Genomic DNA, 8,202 nt, shown 5'->3' with positions numbered 1-8,202 from the left:
GTACTGATGCCAGTTGGCCTGCATCGTTTGATGATGCAGATTCAGGTACCCCGGATCAGCATCCTGCACGTCGTTGATCCAGCTGAGCACTCCAGAGTCAGTGGTGAGCCTCCTTGCATTCCGGAGGACTCAATTATTTTGTGTTCTTAGTTTTTGTTTTATTAGGATGTTGCGGGGTCTGTCCCAACATCCATCTCAGTATTTTAGAGGCTTCATAGACAGACAGTCAGTCAATTAGTTTTGAGTCTCTTATCTATATATATATGTAAATATTCTATTTTGAGATTCGAGTTGCCTTTATGGCCATATTTTATAAGTTAAGTTGTTTTGTAATATTGCATTGCATCGAGTTTTTCTGTTGAGGTTTCCGCTGAGTTAAGAAAGCCAGGCCAAGGGTTCGCTTGGGGTCAGAAATGGTCTCCGGGTGCCGGTCCCGCCCAAGGTGTAGGCTCGGGGCGTGACAAGGGACCTGAATGCATTCATTAATACGAGGATTCATTAGAACTATTTACCCACAAACAAGTGAAATAAGAAAAGAATAATTGGAGATAAAAGCAGAAAACTTTGCAAGAGATACAAGAGATATACACAAAATGAGTAAACTTTGAATGAAATCCAGTGATAACAACTTGGCTCACTGGGAACAAAAGTGCATAAAAGAGTGGGACAAAATCAAAGTGAGCTAATTCTAAAAATATCAGTTGGAGGACATCTTAAAATTCAAACATTTGGTTATGCCACAAAATCAATTAGAAGTGTGATACCCTAAATTTCCACTGCCCTTCCACTGGATCATAAGAAACAAATTCTGCATCTTGTTCTACTGCTTTCTTAATAAGCATATCTTTGTACTTGTTGACCATTGGTCCATCTCTGTACTCCTTCCCAGTCGATTTGTTGATGCATCTGATATTAAGGAGAGTTATCTCAGCTGGTTTGTTGAGGCCTTGTCCAACTGGAGGTTTCTTGCTCTCATCCATATAGATGATCACCTCGCGATGGTTGAAATGAACAGCAGAATCAAGATCAAGCTTCCGGATATCTGTTTCTCCCAAGAACTTGATGCTTCCATACCCATGTCTTCCTACCACAAAGTCCTTCACGTGGCAACAAAAACCAGCTTCTTCCTTCTCCTTTGATAGCAACTCCTCTATAGGAGGAACTGTGTAGTAATCAGCACGTTGAAGCTTTGGCATTATGCCATCCACATCCTTATCATCGCCACAATTATCATGATGTGTCTCTTCAGGCTCTAACTTGGGATTATGAACAATTTTGTCTCCATCATGCATCCCTACATTTTAAACAGAAAAAGGAATTATTGCACAGTTAAATAGCAAACTTGGTTAATTTGGTTCTTAATTCTTAGAATTAAAATAGCAAAAGTCAAGTTGTATATCCTTGGATATGTCAAATAGATAACAAATTATAATTTTCTAGTGTCCATGATCTTGTAAACGAATCACCAATCAGTGAAGTTACTTGGTTTTAATTTTGAACTATTAGAGATTCCCGGCTTTAAGCTTTAAGGAAATGGGATCTTGATGGAGCAGACATAATATGGTACTTGATATTTAAGTAATCCACTAACTAAAACATTACATGTAACTATGACAATTGACTTATGCATCTATTAGAATCCAGCTGAACCAATCAATGAAAGGAAGGCATGCATGCATATGTTCATTAAAAAAAAAGCTTACTGTCCATAGATGAATCAGCCCCTTGTGGAGATTCTGCGGTAGGACGAACCCAGTCCCTTGGAATGATGATGACTTCTGTCCTTAGTACACCAGAAGCGTTTTCTTTAGCCATGAAAAAGGGTACCTACAAAAACAAATATTATAGTCCTGTTAAATTTTTCAGTGTTTTACTTGGATTAGAGGAAAATATGGACTTTGTCCTGTATTTTTTCAACGAAAGGATACCCATACGTGCAAATCTTTGCATATGATTGCAACTTAAACTTTTGGTCCATCAACCAAAGCATGCCAACGAACTACTAAACAAGTCTCACATAAAATTATACTTCTCACCTTTGGTTTATCACTTGTAGGTTTGTATTTCTGAGGTGGTAACCTATGGTGACTTAGAGATGAATGTCGAATTATCAAAGAAGATCTTCGTCTGACCGGAGCAGGGTTGTTAGAAACCTGCAAGCAACAAAAGGATAATTTTTCATAATAGCCTACAACTGATGTTTTCACCTTAAGCATAACCAATATAGTGAAGCTAATAAAAACATAACCATGCCTGATACTTTGAAGATTTAATTTGGAATTTGGACAACTATACTGATGTTTATATCTGATTGGAGAAATACTGGAATTTATTTAGTATATAGCTAAACAAATATAAAGCCCCAGCAACTAGACATAGTTACATCTACCTTGACATGAAAGCATAAATATACAACATTATAAGAGTGACAAACAAATCTGTCTTTCAAGGTGCATAACATTATAACAATAGTAACGAGGCATCCCAGATTCCCAGTACATCATGTAACTTCTAGTGAGTGTGATACTTGGTTTGAGAACAGTGAACACATCCAGGAGCAACATTAATTATAATTACTTGTTCAGAAATGTGAAACTTACAGGTAAACTAGAAATTCCATACTGGATGGAAGTTTCCAAATACGGGTGCTCAACTGAGATTTGGACTGAAGGTTGTGTTTCAGCAGGAGGCGTAATTGGTGATGGCTTGACTTCCATGATTCTCGGAAAGTAAGACCTGAAAATATGTTAAGGTATAGCTGGTGCATGAGAAAGTACAAAAAGAAAGATCTCGGAGGCAAGAAAAAGAAGAGACACAAAAGAAGAAAACGATCAGATTAAAACGGGACTGTGGAGTAATAACTGAGGCAATAAAAATAAAAAGAATGCGAGGAAAGTCTAGAAGTCAAAATTAGGCATTCAATAACACACAAAGTAAAGTAAAACAATAGATAGTTAAGTTTGATACTCACTGTTGGCCATTGACAATTGGCTGCTGACCAACTCCTTGTCCAATTTCTGAGCAACTAGCACCTTCTTACAGGAAACAGGGGCCGGGAGGATTAGCTACATTGTTTACAATCCAACATACTATCGACATCAAAAAGAGTAAGACATACTGCACTAAGTGTACCTGTTGATGGGTGAAAAGACTTGGTTGTTGGAAGTGTTGCTCCAACTTTAGGAGTCATTTCTGGCTGCAGAGGAACAGAGAACAGAGGCTGCAAGAGTAGCAACAGCTTAGATGTACAACACCACAATAGAAGAGCTTCACCAATTTTATAGACCACAAGGTGCCTTTTATATTATTTATCAAATGGCAGAGATATATAAATAAGATCTAATTGGATATCAGTTCAGAAACACTTACAGTATTTTGACTCGTCGCAAGCGGATTGCTTGAAACATTAGAAAGTCCTGCTGGAGTAGGCTGTGACTGCTTTAGGCAGTTCAAGCATAATGTGGATTGTGAAGCGCCTCCTGTAGTTAAAACAGGAGTGGGATAAAAATAGTTCTTCTGATCAAAATCAGGGCCTGATGGCTTAGTTAACCAAGGATATGTGGAAGGTGAGACTGAACATGGAGATAGAGGGGCAGATGTTGATAAAGACAATGGGTTCCTTAATGGAGAAAAGGTGGAGGCAGTGGAAGAACTGGAAGCTGGTTTAAAAGGTGCAAACTGATTTGAATTGTTCCACAGAGAAAAAGAAACATCTGAGGCAGTAGATTCCACTCTATTTCTAGTGCCACAAGAGTTCAACAATGATGGGTTTGGGGGAAATATATGGGAAATGGACTGTTGTGCCTTCGTAAATGAGGTAGCATTTTTTGATAGAGAGTCAACCCCTGATCTTTCCACTGCAAATGTACTTGGAAAATGGGAATAAAAAGGTTGATCAACAGTTGATTGGTTTAACACTGGTGATATGAAAGGCCTCATGTTGTTGATGAGACCAAATCCCTGTGCGCCGGAAACACTAAATGAAGAACCACATTCCTGACCTGCAAATTCACCCATGAAGTATAAAAATGTTAATGAGATACAAGGTAGATTTCTTTGTTATCTACAGATAAGAGAAAAAGTTAAGGATACCTTTATCACCTAACTGGTAGTCCTCAAACCTCAACTCCTCCTGACTTTTATCTTGATAAGTCTGCATTCCACAAATGGATTGAATTCCTCCACCATCGAGACATGTGCTATCTATATCTGGAGTTGCAATGTATGATGTTGTTCTACTTCCTTTCTTGTTAATACCAAATGCGGACTTTCCAAAACCAGAGCTCCGGAGCAAAGGTGTTGTACTTCCTTTTCCTGGTTTGCAAATTTGATCTTAGATTGAACACTCAGGATATTCAAAAATATAAAGTAGGAATAAATGGTACTTAGTAATATTTAACAAAAGCTCAACATTGATTTCAGATCATTTTAGAGCATATAATAATGCACATTGAACGGTATATGATCTTGTATCAATCGGCTCATCTAATCCAGATTACAGAACAAAACTCTCCCTCAAACTGTTGAATAATCTGCTCCAACACATGAGAAAATGGACAATAAAGCAAACCTTTGATCCCTGACATGGATATTGCTGGTTGGCCAAAGGAATAGGAATTAAAACTTGGGGTGCCAAAGTGTGAGTTGCTTGAAACACCAAATGGAGTAGCTTGTAAAGATCCAAATGCGGAGAAGCCTGAGGCATTGGCATCTCTGGACCAAAACAGAGGTTCATTGGCCACGCTGTTAACGTCATATTTCTTTCCAAATGTTTGTGAAGTGGATGATCCCGGAAATATGATTTGTGTTTGACCAGATGTAGCATTCATTGCTGCATTAAAGGCTAACGTTCCTGCAGTTAGAAAAGCAGATTGAATTGATTTGCTAATCACTAATTAAAGACAACTACAAGGCATCAATAGCTGGCACAAGATTGGTTCCAGAAATAGTAAACAATAACATTACCCACCATAAGAAATCCCACTGAGATATTGCAGTTATTACTAACATTTCTGGAGAAGAGTACAGCTCAATGTGCATAGCTACTCTCACAAGGAGAAGATTTATCTTTTCGACCAATTCCAATGCCGCTTCGCTGCTCTAGAAAAGTAAATATGATATCTCTCCTTTCATGAAATTAGCAGTATAAGTGTAGCATCTATATATGCCATTCCTCACCTGGACCACAGGCGAGAAAGAAAGCTGTACTTAATCCATTTGGCAGAGAAATCATGGGAATAACATATTCAAATAGTGTTTGTAGATCATTCCCATGTGGGTTCCCTTGTCATAAAAAAAGAAGATGAAGACGAATGTTTTATTAACTTGTCTGTGCATCCTTCAGTCCTAGTTCTCTGTGAACTTCTATTTTGTCATGTTTAGAGGAGGATTACTTGGTTAACTGACATGTTGTACCCTAGTAGTTGTGATCTCTGCAATCTCTTTCCTATTTTGCTATTTCACTTGTCAGACGAAGTAACTCACATTCTTTTAGCACTCTAATAAATTAATGTTCTGACATAAAGCATGCTATTAGTGCTACAACATTACTCAGTAAGTTGAACCTAGCATCACAAATTCACAGCAACCCACCTCTTGTCGTTGTGACTTGGTTCTTTCAGACGCCTTTCAATTGAGCTTAAATTGAATATCGGGACAGTTTCTTTTAGCACCATTTTTCAGATTTTTAGGATTGTATAAACTCCTCATGCATCGGACACAATTCCTTCCTAATTCTATTCTTCTGCTTTGGCATTCTTTGGCCATTGTTCCTACTCATGTGCTCTCATTTTCTATGTACTGAAAACAGTCAGCCTGATTGAATTACTCACTGTTACCTTTTTGCATTTTGACTGTGACTTCATATGAAGTTCCATATTTCAATTTCTGCTCTCTCCCTCTTTGTTTTATTTGATTGGTAAGTTTTGTTCTCTTTTTGCCTTTTCATTAAAAATAAATCAAACAAAGCATTTTGTTAAATCACCTGCGCTCCAAAGATGCATGTACAATGTGAAGTTTAGGTTACTCCTGGTTAAAAAAAAACTGTAGGTTGTTCTTGGTCAAGCCTACAACTATCTAATATCAATTGGAGTAGTCATACGTATCCTGTTGATGTCTCCAATTCTACACCTAATCAAATGACTAAAACCAAATAAACAATGTGCTGAATCATTCAAAAGATGAACATGCATGTGCGCCAGGTACATTTTAAGCTCATTACCAGTGTGGACATTCATTATAAAAGATTATTCGTCTTCCATAGGCAACCAAATATTCCCACCACTGTTGCCTTCTCCACCGTGGTGAAATCATCCCCAAAATGCACCCAAACAGCCATACAATAGCTTGGCTTAATGGTCAAATGCCCAGATTTTTGAATTATCTTTTGGATTGCGTAACCTGGGGAAGAATGAAATATTAGGCAAGTTCATTTTCTCAGGTGGGAGGAGGACAGCCTTTTTAAATTACCTCATGGAAGATACCAATAGGTTAAATGGTCTTTCTTCTGAGTGTACTTGGACAGAGACCAAAGAATTTGTTTGAAATTAACTTAATTGCAGGAAGATAAGCACATATAAAGGTAGCAATAATATATTAGAAGAAAACTTAATCTGAATCACATAAGAGAACAAGTATACCTTTATCACCTATCTGGTAGTCCTCAAACCTCAACTCCTCCTGGCTTTTATCTTTATAAGTCTGCATTCCACAAATGGATTGAATATTTTCACCACTGGGTCCTGTGATATTGTTCTCTGGAGTTGCAATATATGATGCTATTCTACTTCCTTTCCGATTAATGCCAAATGCTGACTTCCCAAAACCATAGCTCTTGAAAAAAGGTGGTGTACTTTCTTTTCCTGGTTTGCAAATTTGATCAAGATTGAACACTTATAATATCCAAAAATATGAAGTAGAAATAATTAGTACTCAGTAGCATTTAATAAAAGCTCGACAGGGATTTCAGATCAATACAGAGCATATAGATTAGAGAACAAAATTCTCCCTCAAAATGTTGATTAATCTGCTCCAATACATGAGAAAATGGACAATAGAGCTAACCTTTGCTCCCTGACATAGATACTGTTGGTTGGCCAAAGGAGTATGAATCAAGTCTTGGGGTGCCAAAGTGTGAGTTGCTTGAAACACCAAATGCAGGAGCTCTTGGATATCCAAGTATGGAGGAGTCTGAGACATTGACATCCCTTGACCACACCAAAGGTTCATTGGCAACACTATTAAAGTCATAGTTCTTTCCAAATGTTGGTGAAGTGGACGAGTCCATAGATACGTTTTGTGCTTGACCAGATGTAGCATCCGTTGCTGCATTAAAGTCTAATGGTCCTGCAGTTAGGAAGGCAGATTGGATTGATTTTCTAATCACTAATTAAAGACAACTACAAGCATGAACAGCTGGCACAAGATCTGTTCCAGAAATTGTAAGCAATAACACTACCCACCACAAGAAATCTCATTGAGATATTGCAGTTATTACTAACATTTTTTTAGAAGAGTACAGCTCAATAAGCATAGCTACTTCCACAAGGAGCAGATTTAACTTTTCGACTAATTCCAAAGCCGCCTTGCTTCTCTAGAAAGTAAATATGATATCTCTCCTTTCATGAAATTGGCAGTATTAAGTGTAGCATCCATATATGTCAATCCTCGCCTGTGTATGTCATTCCCAATTTCCCATGCAATAGCCTATGTGGACTGTGGTCTTTCTTCTTAGCATATTTGGACAGAGGTTATAGAGCATTGTATGGAAAATACAGTTTATAAGACATTGTAATGTACCAAACTCAAGCTAGAAAGAAAATTAAGCTTTGAAGAATATGCAAGAAAGTGGAGAATTCTTCAAGAAATTTGAAAACTGTGTCGTTAATATATGAAAACACATTCTTGTTATCAAAGAATTAATCTTTTTTTTCTTTTCTTATACTATTGTGTTGCCTCTTTTCTTGGATCCCAGTTATATCGATTGTTGAACTTGATTTCAACTACACTGATCCATATGCTTATGTAGTAATCAAGAAAATATACTTGAAAAAAACTATAAAAACAGAACACAATGCATAAAAGCATAAAGAATGAAGTTTTACTTACTTGAAGCGGTGTTTCCCAAAAATATCGACATGAGACAGACAAAGCAAGAAGAAGAAGAAGACGACCCTTCTGATTGTGAATGGTGGTATAAATATA

At 37.4% G+C, this 8,202-nt stretch overlaps 1 pseudogene; it reads right to left on the bottom strand.

The window, feature by feature from the left end:
* Window positions 1-8,202, bottom strand: part of LOC125849571 (nuclear pore complex protein NUP98A-like) — a 29,375-nt pseudogene extending 21,173 nt beyond the window's left edge.

This window comes from Solanum stenotomum, chromosome 12 (assembly GCF_019186545.1).
Source record: "Solanum stenotomum isolate F172 chromosome 12, ASM1918654v1, whole genome shotgun sequence".
Taxonomy (NCBI): domain Eukaryota; kingdom Viridiplantae; phylum Streptophyta; class Magnoliopsida; order Solanales; family Solanaceae; genus Solanum; species Solanum stenotomum.
The sequence above is the reverse complement of the archived record's forward strand: the minus strand, read 5'-3'. Positions and strand labels throughout refer to the sequence as shown.